Raw genomic sequence first — 16,724 nt, forward strand, 5'->3', positions numbered from 1 at the left:
CTTGCAGCTGTTTGTTCAAGTTATTCAGGTGCTCTGTAACATCCACCATAAATGCAAGGTCCTGCATCCATTCTGCGGAATGAAATTCTAACACTGGTTTGCCCTTTTCTTCCATGAACTGTTCAATTTCTTCTCGTAAATCAAAGAAACGCCTCAGCACAGCACCTCGGCTTAACCATCTTACCTCAGTGTGGTATGGCAGGCCATAGATGTAGTCTTTCTCTCTGAGAAGGCTGTCAAACTGACGTTGATTCAGGCTTCTGGATCGGATGAAATTAACAGTTTGGATAATATAATAATAATAATATAATAATAATATAATATAATAATATAATAATAATATAATAAAAATAATAACCACCTTCATGACGTTATCCATCTTTAATGACTTGCAACACAAAGCCTCCTGGTGCAAAATACAGTGAAAAGTCCAAAAATCACGTCCTCCATTTGCAGATTGCACTTTCTCTCTGAACTTTGTCACAACGCCTGCTTTTTTCCCGATCATTGAGGGCGCACCATCTGTAGCCAGGCTGACAGCGCGGGACCAGTCCACTCCGACCCTGTCCAGCGCGCTGACGAGTGCAGTGAAAATATCAGCTGCTGTCGTTGTATCTGTCATCGGCACCAACTCCACGAACTCCTCGGTGACGGTCAATGTGTCATCAACTCTGCGGATGAAAATGGCCAGTTGTGCAACATCTGTAATGTCCGTGCTTTCATCAATTGCAACCGAAACGCAATAAATTACTTTACTTTTTGCTTCAACTGGCTGTCCAAATCCACTGAAAGATCGGAAATCCTGTCTGCAACTGTGTTTCTTGTCAGGCTGATATTTGCAAAAAGCCTGTTGCTTTTCAGGGCACACAATCTCCGCTGCCTTCATCATGCATGTTTTTACAAATTCACCCTCACTAAATGGTTTTGAAGCCACTGCGATTTCATTAGCAATGAGGTAGCTAGCTTTCACTGCAGCGTCACTGATGTCTCGGCTGTGAGTAAACACAGACTGCTGTTTCTTCAGACCCGCCAACAGTTCATTCACCTTCTCTCTTCTCCGCTGTCCTTGAAAGTTGTCATATTTGTCGGCATGAAGACTCACATAGTGGCGACGAAGGTTATATTCTTTCAGCACTGCAACATGCTGTGAACACACCAAACATACAGCTTTCCCATTCAATTCCGTGAATAAATAGAAGGATGACAATTTTTCTTGGAACACTCTGCACTCTGCGTCCACTTTTCTCTTTTTGACAGAGACATATTGGGGCAATGAGGGTGCCAAAGCACATAATGTTAAAAGTAGAAGCCGTAATAAATATCGCGGGCAAAACAAAGTAGCTCATCCGGACTGGCTGCACTTGCTTGACCTATTTGCTCTGCCCCGGTATAAACAGTTTGCTTGCTTAACACAATTGCTATTGCGCCATCCAGTGGACACAATTGGAACAGCAGTTTCTTTTATTGAAAAATTGCAGCTCATTTTTATACTTTACAAAATCATCTCGCGGGCCGGATTAAACCCGTTTGCGGGCCTGATCCGGCCCGCGGGCCGGACGTTTGACACCCCTGGTCTAGAATGTCATTGTATGCTGTAGCGTTAAGTTTTCCCTTCACTGGAACTAAGGGGCCTAGCCCGAACCATGAAAAACAGACCATTATTCCTTCTCCACCAAACTTTACAGTTGGCACTATGCATTGGGGCAGGTAGCGTTCTCCTGGCATCCGCCAAACCCAGATTCGTCCGTCGGGCTGCCAGATGGTGAAGCGGGATTCATCAGTCCAGAGAATGCATTTCCACTGCTCCAAAGTCCAATGGCGGCGAGCTTTACACCACTCCAGCTTGGCATTGTGCATGGTGATCTTAGGCTTCTGTGCAGCTGCTCGGCCATGGAAACCCATTTCATGAAGCTCCCGACGAACGATTTTATACTCCTGTCAGCAATGGGTGTGGCTGAAATAGACAAATCCACTAATTTGAAGGGCTGTCCACATTCTTTTGTATATATAGTATATCTGTTTTTTTACATGGGCTGCATCTCAATCCACCGCATCAGCCTATGTTGCCATTCCGCATCTGCGGTGGAAAGTGGAAGGGCTACAGCTCTATTTGTCAGACCAGGAGACATTCCAAAAATCGGTCTTCTCATGAAAACGTCTGTAGCGTCTGAATGGTTTGGCCTACAAAAAAAATATGACCACTATGGAAAGATGAGACTCTCACAAACACAATGGTGTTATCTGTTTTACAAGTGTCACGGAACTCGTCTGAAGGTAACCCATACAAATTAATGGAAGTATGATGGTAGTTTTGTGACAACAAAAATAAGGGGTTAAATATGTGTACAAAAATAAAAAATAATATTAAATGAGCTTTCGTATATCTCCTAGATATAGGACCAAAACCTTATTCCGTATGATACATTTTTTGACTGTCTTTTCTGCCATTTATGAATGTGTTATTCAATGTGTTTCTATGGGCTATAGTAGTAAAGGCCAAATTCAATATTTTATTAAATCATTTTTACATTGTTTTATATACCTAAAGGGGTCATAAAATTCAAAATCAAATAGCAAAAGTATCCATGGTATGACCATCTGAAAACAACTTAGACCATAAAAAAAAAAAATGCTATCAGATCTTATTCTAGATCGACAGCCAACCATCTTTATTGGTGATCACATTCAAGTCACGTTTCATTTGGTCTCTGAGCCTCAGATGATTATTTGTTAGTATTGTTATATTTGACAGACATCTATTCACTCAGCTTTGTGAAGGGAAGGCTGTCATTCACAGTCATTCACACAGACAAGGCTAATTGGACAACAAGTCTTCTAAATGTGTCATGGCTGGATGCTTAGAGAAATGAAATGAGTGCTGTTGATATGCCAAGTACAATCGAGGACTGATGTCGACATACTCAATCATGACACATTGAAACTGGATCTGTTATGTAATTGAAATCCCTATGATAGTATGGAAGGTTGATTTAATCTTTAATGTGGTATGAGAAATGTTATTCTTCAGTAATGCCTTTGACTGGTGAAGGAGAGACATAATGTGTCACACTGGCAGATTAGCTTGTGTGTGTGTTTTTAGTTTTACTGTCCTTGTGGGTACCAGAAGTCCTCAAAGGGATAGTAAAACAAGGAAAATTCAGACAAGTGGGGGCATTTCGCTGGTCCCCACAAGGAAAAAGGCTATTTTAGGCTTAGGGGTTAGGTTTAGGGTAGCCCTTTCCTGCAGTCGAATAACCAAAGCGCCCTCTAGTGGCATCATAGGTGGAATGTTATTCATATATTTCATAATTTCATAATGAATAAACATAAAAAAATCAGAAAATCCGGTGTTTCTACGTCAAACGGTTTTGTTATATTTCAGTCCTCTGTGATGTATATAAAGTGTAATATCGGGATGCAAACTCTACAGTACATCTGACATGGTACAGGTGTCTTCTTTTTTTAAGCCCATAACCATGTGTGTAAGGTGTATACTTTTATTTCAAAGTAGATTTGTTTGACTACCAAGAAACACTCTGTGTGACCCTCACTGCAGTAATTATTAAGGGTTAGGGTTAGGGGTTAGGGAAAATAGGATTTTGAATGGAAATCAATTGTTTGGTCCCCACAAGGATAGTAAAACAAATGTGTGCAATGTATTAATCGCAGCCACAATCCCCCACCTATGTAGTTTGACATTTTTTAGGAGAAGTTACATTATAATAATATATGACCAGCATGTGAATTGAAATAGTGCTTTTGCTCTAGTGGCTTGGAAAGACTGACTCAATAGATTGAAGGCTTCCAAGGGTCACTTGGAAGTTCAGAACACAGTATTGGGTATTGTCTTGTATGGTCTTGCACACACACCCTCCAGGGCCTCACTCACTCTGATACTGTAGCTTTCTGTTCATCTCTGGCACTCAGTTCTCTGCTTGATGTATTATTTCTCTCACATACTCTCTCTCTCTCTCTCTCTCTCTCTCTCTCTCTCTCTCTCTCTCTCTCTCTCTCTCTCTCTCTCTCTCTCTCTCTCTCTCTCTCTCTCTCTCTCTCTCACGCACACGCACACACACACACACACACACACGCATGCACACGCACATTGCGCACCCACACACCTTGTGCAGTGATTATCTTAGGTTAGCTTGAAGTGCTCATTTAGCTGTCCAGGTAGTTAAGCACACAGAAGATTTCTGGAGTCTGAATCGGAGCTTGAGAGTTGTGCCTCAGCCAACACGCATCATTACAGGGGGAGAACTGATGGACAGGGGAGTCGGCAAGGGCAAGGACATGTGCAGCAACCGTCACTGCCTTCTGAGAGAAGAAGCAGATCGCCGAGTAAGGGAAGGCTTCAGGAGTGTCATAACATCCAAGGCTTGCGGCTAGAAAAAGACTGGTATATGTAGAGATATGGAGAGAAACTTTCTCAGTAGGGAGGGTAAGATAAAGTCATGCAGGGACACTTGTTAATATTTAGAGAATTGCCAGAGAAAACACTTAAGCACATTTAATAATTTTGAGTGTTTGGCTCTGGAGCTCTTGCTGGTGCCCTAGTTTTATGATAGGGAGTGTTTAGACTAAAAATAAACTTGTGACATTCTTCTTCGAGCGTGCAAATTATCTGTGAAGCTGATTCGAAGCCAGCATCAAACGGCAGGTGTTCCCTGTCTTTGAACAGAGCTAGAACTTGAGCTAGAGTAGGATGTAAAAGGTAGAACAGGAGGTGAAAGTGATGTACTGGATCAACTTTCAATCCCACACACATACTGTACGTCTAAGGATATAGCAAAGCAAAGATTAGCACCGGAAGAAACATAGCAAAGAACAGTGCATAACAAACACATTAGCAAAGCAAAGAAAGAAAGGTCGGGGAGGTTCGGGGGGGGGATGGGGTGGGGGATGGGGATGGGGCGGGGATGGGGGGATGGACCGTAAGGCTGGACCGAGTTTGGGTCAGACAGTGTTATTATTTTCCTTTTAGTTTATTGAATACAGTTAAAAAGAACAAAAACAGATCCATATTTTTTCGGGAAGCATCAAGATTACCGGTGTGCTGGAGTTTTTCTTATTTTTACTAGTATACTTTTAGCTCTATGTACCTAGTAGCACGTTAAGGTGTATGAGTTAACTCTTTCAAGTTTATTGAATACAGCCTTTAGCATTCACTTGAATTAACCCAGGCAGTGATTCCCTAAGACAGTAGTTTATAGCCTACTCTTGTTGTGGTCCCTCGCTCCCCCAGACTCCTAATACCTTATCATTCAGCGTCCAAATCACTCAAACCAAATTTCAGAGGACAAGTAGATTGTTCTCTTTATTCAGCCAAACAAACAAGGCTACAAACCCTCCAATTTCAAAAGAAAGGTATCAATTCAGTACCACTACATTGTGAACAACAAGCAAGGCTCGGGCTCTTCGACTCCGGGGCTGTTTCTTTGCCTTTGTCCTGGGCTGGGAAGCAGCAGCTAAAGAGAGGAGAATATGTTTCATGTCAACCCCGTCTGCCCATTATGTGTCCTTGGAAACCTTGGCCTTCTTTCACCTCTCGTCCCCCCCATCGTCACCAAAGACAGAAGAATAAATGGAAGAAAGAAAACATGGGCTGACTTTCAAACACCCTTCGAGATCTCAGGCTGCTGTAAGGAATAGGATTAGGCGGCAAGCTCCTGGAACGGTCGGCTGAAAGTTCTCTGTAAACTGCTCATTAACAGACCGCTCCTTCAGGCCGACACTGCCACATAAACCCATGAGTAAATCCTTCCTTTGTGTCTCTGCTTATTGAGACAAAAAACGGTGATGGAAATGCTAACCAAGATTAAGTCCCAGTTTTCTAGATTGTCACACATAGCCCTACTGTGTACAGTAACTTGTCAATGTCTTTCACACCAATAGGCGTCCACTCGATGAGTTTTGATTATGTACTTTCTTTGTTTTCTGCACCATGACTCTCATTAATTTTTTGAAAAAGTAAGGTTTCTTTTGCAGCCTCTGCCTATATTGTTCCACTTCCAACCCTGAGCTTTATTGTTGTGGATTGATCAGAAAATGATGCAAGTCATTCCTGTATCTCATTAAAACAAATGCTTACAGTATCACTTTCTGTTCATGCTCTCAAATGTGAGGCGAACCACCCCCAAGCCTTAATACGGGCTTAAAAGGATGTTCATCCACTGTGAGCGATGTCATTACCACGGTTTTAGAATATGTGGGTCACTAACTTAAGCACACACTGTATCATGCAGAGCAAACCCAACGCAGCCAGATGCTAAGGACGACATAGTGGTCATAACAGTACTGGAGAAAAGAACATAACATTAGCAGTCACAGCATCTCTTTTCCCTGTGGAGCACAATATTGTCCTCCAATAGTTGTTCTATCCTTTAACAATGGATGTCTTATGGCCAGTAATGGGATTGTCCACAGGCAGTGTTTTGGCAGTTCTCTCTCCCCAACACCCCACTCTCTCCTCGCTCCCCTCTGCAGGATGCTTTGCAATTTCCTCTTGCCCTTTATCTTATCGCTGTTGTGTCCTTTCTCAAAATATGTTTTTATTTCCCTCGTTTCATCCCCCCTCGGTAGTCTGTACACCCCTCCTCCTCTTTTTTCTTTTTTTCTCTCCTCCCATGAGATGCAATTAAAGAGCACCCAGTCACCAGTTTGGCTGAGAGCCTTCCCAGAATGCAAATGGAGCAAGAGCAGGCGACATGGGCCTACCCCTTGGCCCCTATGTGGACCCCAGGAAGAGTAGCTGATGCTTTTGCTGCGGCTAATGGGGATCCTAATAAATACCAAATACCCCTTGAACTTTTGCGCACAGCACACCCTGGTACCATTTAAACCAGAGGCGTTTATTGAGAAAAAAAAACACAAGCACTTCAATCGTCGTAAAAGCAGCATGGAGCATAGAGGAGGCCATGTGGAAGCTCGATGGAAGGCGATCGATGCCCCCAGGTGATGAAGTTGAGGGTATTTATTATTTAAGAGTCCTCTTCCTACCTCTTCCACAGAGGTGGGATCAGAGTGGAAACCTTTTAGAGACCTGTTGGGGGTCCATGGATCCCCTCGATCCCTTCCCTCTGATGGATAAGAAGTTCTGCTAGCCAGGGTGAATTATTATGATGTGAGTAGGAGAAAAAACTATGAGACAAAGAGAGGCCTAAGATTCTAAAGGCATCTTTAGAGAGTGCCAGTCTGTATAGATACTGTCACAGTGAATAAAACCATACGGGAATACAGACACACACTGGCGCCATGGTTCCGAGTGTCAAGTCGACCTTGAAGTCCCTTCATTCGCTCCCTTTTCTGTTATCCAGAGATTTTTTTTTAATTAAAGGCGTTGAACTGGGAAGCGCCGTAACATTACTGCCATTTTATCCACCGCCCTCCCACCTATACAGAGAGCACACTTTTCTTTCCACTCTGCAATTATGTCCCAGAGTGCATCTGGTCTCAGGGGGAGTGTTTGGAGGTGAAGGTGCCAGTAGGGAGGGGTAAATGAGGTGGGAGGACCTTTTCGTCAGGTTAAATGAAGGGCTAGGCAAATTACGCCTCTACAGGGATGTAGCTCAGTTGGTAGAGCATGGCGTTTTTAACGCCAGGGTTGTGGGTTTGATTCCCACGGGGGGCCAGTATGAAAAAGAAAAAAATAATGTATGTACTCACTAACTGTAAGTCGCTCTGGATAAGAGCATCTGCTAAATGACTAAAATGTAAAAATGTACTCTGACTGTCATATAATACCTACAAGCAGAGTGAAGGGCCAACCCCACCTGTTCACACCCGCCTCATCCCCGCATACTTCCCCCTCATCCCACAGGCACTGTTATGGGTGACATACAGTGTGGAAGATATAATCTACTGTATATCTCCATAGCGACAGAGCCCCAGGTGACAAGTCACTTTCCCTGGAGACCCAGTCCCAACCCTCACTTTCAATGTCACGGATCTGATGTTGACCCAATAAGGTTTCCATCGTTCTCTCAAGACACAAAAATGTATCATCATTATAGGCTGTGAAGCATCTTTTTCATGTGCTGTCTTGTGTGTGCTGGCGGATGGGCATACTGTATCTTTCACACATACAGTGTCATTAAAATGTGATGCTTTTCCCACCATTAAACAAACACCAGTTATGAGATGCAGTAGATATGTATAGCTCCCATTATTCTACCTACTGCATTTTCTAATGGAATGTACAGTAGTTGTGGTCCTCTGTAGCTCAGCTGGTAGAGCACGGCGCTTGTAACGCCAGGGTAGTGGGTTCGATCCCCGGGACCACCCATACACAAAAATGTATGCACGCAGGACTGTAAGTCACTTTGGATAAAAGCGTCTGCTAAATGGCATATTATTCTTAGAGGCAGACATTCTACACAATGTTTTCTTTGCTAGGTCTCAGCGATTAGGAAGATTTAGCTTGAGGTGTCTAGTCTAGCATATACAGCAATTAATGCATGAATTTAGATTTCACAGTTCGGAGTGCTTTGTCTTATTATTGAATGTGTTACTGCCCAGGGACCATCTATTAAATGGGAGTTGCCACCTGCTTCACTCGTCTCATGAGCAAATCTTGCATACATTCCAAGAGGGAAATCTGTGGCAGCAAACATGTATGTTCTAAAAGCATACTGTTTCTCCATGTATGAGATAATATAGATGCGGCGTTCCACATTTTGTAAAAATGCCACATATAGTAGCTCATGATGTTCATCGAAACATTATCCAAGTCTTATACAGTGCTTCCTATATTAGGTGCAGGGGTACAACAGGTAGGCATTGTCTCTACTATACTGTAGGTGATAACAGTATGTAAGAGGTATAGTAGTGTAGAGTGATAGTATGTATAGTAGTGTAGAGTGATAGTATGTATAGTAGTGTAGAGTGATAGTATGTATAGTAGTGTAGAGTGATAGTATGTATAGTAGTGTAGAGTGATAGTATGTATAGTAGTGTAGAGTGATAGTATGTATAGTAGTGTAGAGTGATAGTATGTATAGTAGTGTAGAGTGATAGTATGTATAGTAGTGTAGAGTGATCGTATGTATAGTAGTGTAGAGTGATAGTATGTATAGTAGTGTAGAGTGATAGTATGTATAGTAGTGTAGAGTGATAGTATGAGATTAGCTCCACAGCTAGTCTCTGACTGTGCGCTGTGGGAGAAGACCGCCTGTCAGAACAGGTTTCTCCTTGCGCTGGATGATGGCAGACCTGGCTGCACTGCTCTGCTTCTGCTGCTGCTGGCACTGGAGCAAATACAGCCTACAGGCCCCAACAGGTTCCTATGCACTACTCCAGCCTCCAGTACAGCTCATTTCTGGAGACTCAGCTGGGGTCCACAGACCTGCATGGACATCAGACGGAGCAGAGGAAACTAGCTAGTGGGGTGTGCTAGAAAAAGTAGCTAGCTGAGTGAGCTAGCCAAAAGCTAGTAGAAAGAAGTACCTAGTGAGCTAGCCGAGAGCTGGTAGGAATAGGTACTGATTACAGAATGAGCTACCGTAGAGCTAGCAGAAAGAGACAACCAGTGAGCCAGTCTAGAGCTAGCAGAAAGAGCCAACCAGTGAGCCAGTCTAGAGCTAGCAGAAAGAGGTATCAAGTGAGCTAGTAAAAAATCAGTCAGACAAGTGTGTTTGCAGATTAAGCTGGCTGATTGAGATCGTATGGAGTATGTTGCGTCATCACCTCAGGGATTGACAGCGATCCACTGGAAGCTCATCTTCAGCTGACGATGCTCGTCATGGTCTCACTATGTTGCCAGTCCCTACTGTGACAACTACACTGTTCTAAGACATGCAAATATATCTTCTAGCTCCACTGTGAGGACATAGTTGATAGGACAGGGGGAAGGATTCATTTCCATTAAACCTCACCACCACAGACTAACCCTCTACCCATTCTTGGATTAAAACAAACAAATGAAACCCAACTGTACTGAACATGAGCGCATCAACAAGCCCCTCGCCATAGGGATTACACAGTCAAGATAATGACAAACTGGTAGCAAAATGTATGACGAAGCAGGGGGATTAAAAGGGATTGTACTGTACTCTATCGTAGAGAGAAAAAGTTAGGGTCAAAGATCAGGGGTTGACTTACCAAGGCCTACAACTTTATATCTCAATCTTATGTCTATCATTCACTTCCACGACTCATCCCATCTACTGGCTCCGGACCCAGAGTTTATGTAAACCGATCAGTCTTGTCCGAGTCGTCTGACGTACCATACGTGTCACGCCGAAGACACAGTGACCCAGATTAGGACGTCGCCATGGCTATTTGAGTCGATGACGTGGTCTGTGACATGGTCCGCGGGTGTAGTAATCAGTTTGGCACTTTAATCACCAGCTGTCACTCCCTCAAGCCTTTAAGCTCATGGTCGCATTAAGGAGCAGCTTTTTGGTTCTTTCACTTTTTGTTCTATTTATATCCTTGGCTCACTATTGGTCACTGCGTGTCCCAGTGGTCGGCTTGAAATATTTCACCATGCAGACTGCAATGGAATACTCACAAAGTGTTAGTGTTTCCCCCATCATACATCCACCAATCAGTCTGTTCTTGCCTCTACTTAGTCTAATATATATTCCATTTATATCCACAACCATGGTATATCCATTATCTCTCCTTATTCTCAGTGTAGACCTACTTTCTATGTGGAGTATTGACTGGAATACTTTGTATTTGTCACGTCTACTCCCGCTCCCCCTCTCTGGCGATTGTTGTCACCAGTTCACTCATCATTATGCACACCTGCCACCATAGTTACGCGCACTTGTGCTTAATTATGGGACTCACCTGGACTCCATCACCTTCCTGATTACCTCCCCTATTTCTGTCACTCCCTTTGGTTCCTTCCCCAGGCGTTATTGACTCTGTTTGTGTTTCATGTCTGTACGCTACTGGTGTTTCTTGTTTTGTTCATGCTTTATCGCCACTGTTACACTGTCTCGTTTCATGTTTGTTGTTTTATTAAACGTTTCACCTGCACCTGCTTCTCGACTCACAGCGTCATCGTTATAGTATTTGTGTCTCCTTACTTAGTTTATGTTCTGTTAAATTCCCTGATATACAATATAGGCCTTTGCCCAATGAAACAACACTGACAATGGAGCTCACAGTTCCTATTCACAGTATTCTCGAACCCTCCCTACCCATTAACACAGCAGAAGTATTTTTTTGTTACTGTGGTGACCACCACACAGTTTCAACAGTTAAGGGCCCTCACTGACTAATAGGCCTAGCACACACATTCTCCCTCCTGAACCAGTTATAATCATTCTTCTTCACACTCCACCACTAGTGTGTCTGTGCATACAGGTTATTCATTGGCCCCCTGCTCAGGTATCCAAGGGATCCATTAGTAATTGGGCGGTAAAGGTGTGACAGAGCCAGGGAGCCCCAGACAGAGCATGGTTAGAGAGTGGATACTGCATAGTGGTTTGCCTCTCTGTCCCCCTGTGTGGAGAGGAAAGGGGAATGAATAAATAAAAGGTGTGAAATGAATGCTGTGTGTTGGTGTATCCTGCCGGAGGGTTCAGGGGAACTTTTAAACCACCGTTACAGTCTGGGCCACACTTCAGAGAGAGGGGGAAACAGGATAATTGTGCCAAGAGCCCATGGCAGTCCTGGAACTACAACGCACAGAGAACGTGAGGAGAGAGAGAGAAATGGTGGAGTTTAAGAAATTTATTGAGTTCTCAGAGTGAGTGAAGGTGGAGTGACAAAGTTTTGTTCTGGTGTTTAAAGGTTGTTGGATGAGTTAAGGATTTGAAGTTCAACAAATGTTAGAAAGAGATTAAAGCATTTTTGACCTTTGCAATTTGCTGTGAAATTACAGGTGAGTGCATGAAATTAAAGGTGAGTGCACCTGCTGAGTTTTTAAACGAACCAATTATTGGTGGATTGTTAATTCATTGCTATGTACACGGTGTGTAAAGACTTTTCTCTCTTTACAAAATGTTTGGTTTGTTGGAAAATACTCTATGACTTAATATTCTATAGATGTAAATGATATCCCACTGCTTTTAATATCACAACATAGAATACCAATTTTAGAAAGCTCTCTATAATCACACTAGATTATTATTTAATTATATTTCCAAATCCACAGGCAGTCTATACAGTCTATACTTTGGGGCAGTTTGTTTATAAAGTAGGATGGATCAACACACACACACACATACACACACACTATCCCCCCCTCTTCCTCCCTCTGGGTATCCTCCTCACCTACACTTGTGTGCACTAATGATGCTGAACGACTCTGCTTTAATTTCTCCAGCTGACGGGTCCTCTCCATCAACAGGTTGGCCAGGTTATTCCAACCCATTTTAATTGGCTCAGGCAAACATTACTCAGGTGGCTGTGTGTGTGTGTGTGTGTGTGGATCAGTGTGCGTGTACAGCGTGCCTGCACGTGTTTGTGTGTGTGTGTGTGTGCTTGTGTGTATAACACAGCTGACAGGACAGGCTTCTCTGTTTAATCTCCAGGAGAGATGGGGAGACCGGGGGAGATTTATACTTTGGCTACACCTGCTTACTGCTGGAGCCGCAGCCTGCGGGCGGTAGAATCAATGCAAACTTCACTCTGCCCTCCGCATCTCCGTCTAGAAACAGGAAGACCTGTCAATTAGTTTACCGAGCTGCAGACTCTGAGTGCCTCCAATTTGTGCTACAGCTATTTACTATTGGTATCAATGTCGTTGAATTGTTGGCACCATAGGCCCATCCTGGTCTGAAATAACTGACCAATCATGGCACAGTTGTCACCTCCAATCAGATGTGGTGGGTTGATGGTTAATACAGCATCAGATATAATCCTCTTCCCCACAGTGGCTGTGTGTCAATCGATCGTGTTGAGAGTGGGTGGGGGTGGATGGATGGGCAGAGGGGTTCGATAGCACACTATGCAGTCTGTAATCTCATTGGAGATATTGTAATATCTGACAGGACTGGGGGGCTGAGATGCTCTGTGCTTGTCTCATGATCCCATAGTGGCAAATTAGATTATGTCAATTAGACTGACTCATCTGTATGTGCACTCTACAGCATGATTGCAGCCTTTCTAATCATGTTTGGTCATTCTGTGTATCTGAGTGTGTGTGTGTGTGTGTGTGTGTGTGTGTGTGTGTGTGTGTTTGTGTGTGTGTGTGTGTGTGTGTGTGTGTGTTGGGGGGATTCTCTGTGTGTGATGTGTGTGCCTACGTGTGTGCATCTGTCTTTTGTGCGTGTGTGTGTGTGTGTGTTTATACAGTATGTTTTCATGTGTGCATTAGTCTTTGGTTTTACATTCAACTGCATTCAAATCATTTGATATGCAGAGGAAATATCACAGAGGTATTAATCAGAAATTATCGTCAAGAACTCAAGTTTCAAGCAGAACACACCGTTCCGCCAATTTGATGTTAAGATGGCTTAAAGTCAATTTGTTTGGAATATCATGAAGAGTAGGAACTGAGAAACAAGAATAAGGGGGGCAATTAAAATGAGCGCGCATTAAAGCCGCCTGCATCAAAATATTAATTTGAGAATGTAAATGAGAAAGCCGGTGCTGTCCTCTCTCTCTCTCTCTCTCTCTCTCTCTCTCTCTCTCTCTCTCTCTCTCTCTCTCTCTCTCTCTCTCTCTCTCTCTCTCTCTCTCTCTCTCTCTCTCTCTGTCTCTCTGTCTCTCTGTCTCTCTGTCTCTCTAGGTAAGGGCTATCAGGGCGGACAACTTGAGGAACTACAGTGCTATGAAAAAGTATTTACCCCTTTCTAATTTTCTCTACTTTTGCATATTTGTGATACTGAATGTTATCAGATCTTCAACCAAAACCTAATATTAGATAAAGGGAACATAAGTGAACAAATTACACAACAATTACATATTTATTTCATAAACAAAGTTATGCAATACCCAATTCCCCTGTGTGAAAAAGTAATTGCCCCCTTACAGTCAATAACTGGTTGTGCCACCTTTAGCTGCAATGACTCCAACCAAATGCTTCCTCCTATTCTCTCTATACACCAAGTCACTTGGCTCTGTCATATCCTCACATGGTCTCTCCTATCATTGCTACGCAGACGACACACAATTAATCTTCTCCTTTCCCCCTTCTGATAACCAGGTGGCGAATCGCATCTCTGCATGTCTGTCAGACATATCAGTGTGGATGACGGATCACCACCTCAAGCAGAACCTCGGCAAGACAGAGCTGCTCTTCCTCCCGGGGAAGGACTGCCCGCTCCATGATCTCCCCATCACGGTTGACAACTCCGTTGTGTCCTCCTCCCAGAGTGCAAAGAACCTTGGCATGACCCTGGACAACACCCTGTCGTTCTCCGCTAACATCAAAGCGGTGACCCGATCCTGTAGGTTCATGCTCTACAACATTCGCAGAGTACGACCCTACCTTACACAGGAAGCGGCACAGGTCCTAATGCAGGCACTTGTCATCTCCCGTCTGGATTACTGCAACTCGCTGTTGGCTGGGCTCCCTGCCTGTGCCATTAAACCCCTACAACTCATCCAGAACGCTGCAGCCCGTCTGGTGTTCAACCTTCCCAAGTTCTCTCACGTCACCCCGCTCCTCCGCACACTCCACTGGCTTCCAGTTGAAGCCCGCATCTGCTACAAGACCATAGTGCTTGCCTACGGAGCTGTGAGGGGAACGGCACCTCCGTACCTTCAGGCTCTGATCAGTCCCTACACCCAAACGAGGGCATTGCGTTCATCCACCTCTGGCCTGCTGGTCCCCCTACCTCTGCGGAAGCACAGTTCCCGCTCAGCCCAGTCAAAACTGTTCGCTGCTCTGGCACCCCAATGGTGGAACAAGCTCCCTCACGACGCCAGGACAGTGGAGTCACTCACCACCTTCCGGAGACACTTGAAACCCCACCTCTTTAAGGAATACCTGAGATAGGATAAAAGTAATCCTTCTACCCCCCCCACGGATGGTCTGACATTCTCCTGTAGAGTTCTCTGATACAGAGCAGAATTCATGGTTCCTTCAATTAAGGCAAGTCGTCCAGGTCCTGAGGCAGAAAAGCATCCCCAAACCATCACACCACCACCACCATGCTTGACCTTTGGTATGATGTTCTTACTGTGGAATGCAGTGTTTGGTTTTCGCCAGGCATTACTGGAACCATGTCAGACTACAGGAGAATGTCAGACCATCCGTCTGTGAGATGAAGCTGAAGCGCAGCTAGGTCATGCAGCAAGACAATGATCCAAAACACACAATCAAGTCTACATGAAAATTGCTAAAAAGCAACAAATTGGAAGTTTTGGAATGGCCTAGTCAAAGTCCAGACCTAATCCCAATTGAGATGTTGTGGCAGGACTTGAAACGAGCAGTTCATGCTTGAAAACCCACACGTCACTGAGTTAAAGCAGTTCTGCATGGAAGAGTGGGCCAAAATTCCTCCACAGCGACATGAGAGACTGATCAACAACTACAGGAAGCATTTGGTTGGAGTCATTGCAGCTAAAGGTGGCACAACCAGTTATTGAGTGTAAGGGGGTAATTACTTTTTCACACAAGGGAATTGGGTGTTGCATAACTTTGTTTATGAAATAAATATGTAATTGTTGTGTTATTTGTTCACTTATGTTCCCTTTATCTAATATTAGGTTTTGGTTGAAGATCTGATAACATTCAGTATCACAAATATGCAAAAATAGAGAAAATTAGAAAGGGGGCAAATACTTTTTCATAGCACTGTATGCCTATTAAGCTCATTGGCTGGGTCTTGTTTTTCGGCTGCGGCGTGTGATTAGCATAACACCAAATAGAAGAGGCCAATCAGGGACAGGGATAGTCTACTTTATGTAATTAGGCTTTGTCTGGTTGTTAGCTTTCCCCCTGAGGAAGTCACCAGCCGGTGTGTGTCTGTCCTGTGTGGCCCTACACTGAGAGGCATACTTTACACACACTGTCTCCCACTCCCTCCCTGCCTTATCCTCTCCCAGCCCTCTGCTACAGCCGGTTGGGTCTTGACTGGACAGCGGTGCTACATCACTGTCAGACACACACCCACACACTCAAACACATAGACACACACACAAACACACACACGCACATACACAGACAAACACAAACACACGTTTTCACATTGAATAGGGTCAGCTCCCCTCAGGCTGATGGATTAGATAGTTTGCATCAGTAAACAGTGCCTGTCACAGCAGTTTTGTCTCCATGGCAATCATGTAGTTGTTATGTTTGATTCAAACAGAGGCTATATTGCTGTTGCCTATGTGCTGCTGACCATATCACAGTTTACTTACAGTGACCAGAGAATGTAGGATGTTTACCATTAGGTAGATGGAGAGGTTGTCCTCAGTGTGTCCAAGTGATCTAGGTTTGTGTGGGTTGAATGCTCTCTTGGGGAGGTTCCGTGAGATTGAAGTGGGTAGGAAACTATTTTGAAAGGACCAATAACCATTTCAAGTAATACAGTGTGTTTTGACAAAAGTAGCACTTTTTTACATTGTCACCAATCTCTCTGACTTATTCCTAGTAGACTGAAACAAAGTGTGGTGAGCCAGACATTTTTCCCTTACAGCCTGTGGTTGTTTTGGCCGCAGTAGGTGGTTTCAGCAGGAGTTGGAGGTGGATGTTTCTCCTGAGAGGGCCAAACTCACTGGGCTCCAGACAGCTACTCTGACTGGGAACTGTAGACAAAAAATAATGATTGTATTAGAAATATCCAGGGGTAGCTGGCAAACCCAAGAACACAAAGGTC

At 43.9% G+C, this 16,724-nt stretch overlaps 1 protein-coding gene and 1 non-coding gene across 2 annotated transcripts in view; both read left to right on the top strand.

Moving 5' to 3' along the window:
- Positions 1 to 16,724, top strand: part of LOC121557735 (mannosyl-oligosaccharide 1,2-alpha-mannosidase IC) — a 121,926-nt gene that overhangs the window by 5,111 nt on the left and 100,091 nt on the right. The gene's annotated exons all lie outside the window — the stretch shown is intronic.
- On the top strand, positions 7,550 to 7,630 carry trnak-uuu. Its single transcript has one exon. It is a non-coding gene; the product is annotated as a tRNA-Lys (tRNA).

The sequence above is a fragment of the Coregonus clupeaformis genome, unplaced genomic scaffold (genome assembly GCF_020615455.1).
Source record: "Coregonus clupeaformis isolate EN_2021a unplaced genomic scaffold, ASM2061545v1 scaf0130, whole genome shotgun sequence".
In the NCBI taxonomy this organism is placed as follows: Eukaryota; Metazoa; Chordata; class Actinopteri; order Salmoniformes; family Salmonidae; genus Coregonus; species Coregonus clupeaformis.